We start from the raw sequence: 611 nt of genomic DNA, 5'->3' as shown, positions 1-611 counted from the left end.
CGAGAGAGAGGGAGAGAGAGCGTGAGAGAGAAGGTGGTGAGGAAAGAAGATGGAGTTGGTGTAAGTGGGTTTGCGGGTTGCTGCTTTTTTTGTCTTTTAAGATGGTGAGGGGGAGGGGATCTAAGCCGTTGGTTTGAATTATTTGACATCATTCTAAATGTGAGGGGCAAAGGGTAAAATGGACTAGCTACTAAAGCTTACTTCTTAAAATACTGATGATTGTCATCTGTTGCTTGAGAGTAGGATCGATCATCAAAGTTTGTTGGCGACCACAGAAAAGTCGTCATTGACCACTAGTGGTCATGCCGATCACCAGTCATTATCGATCATCACCAACTACGACTTTGATCATTTACTATAGTTATTATAACCTCATAAAAATATGATTTATGTAACCAACTATGACTGTTATAGCCTCAAATTATAGCTTTAGTAGCTCTACTATGACTCTCATACCCATAAAATATGACTTCTATAGTTTGTTATGAATTTTAAAGCCTACTACAGCTACTATAGCCCCACCATTGCAATTGCAGTTAGACTACAACAGTTATAGTTTCAATTACCCTTAATTGTTATATCTGTGAAGTAATTTCAAACCAATTATGATT

This window comes from Phalaenopsis equestris, unplaced genomic scaffold (assembly GCF_001263595.1).
Source record: "Phalaenopsis equestris unplaced genomic scaffold, ASM126359v1 Scaffold000002, whole genome shotgun sequence".
NCBI lineage: Eukaryota > Viridiplantae > Streptophyta > Magnoliopsida > Asparagales > Orchidaceae > Phalaenopsis > Phalaenopsis equestris.
This window is presented reverse-complemented; position numbering follows the sequence as displayed.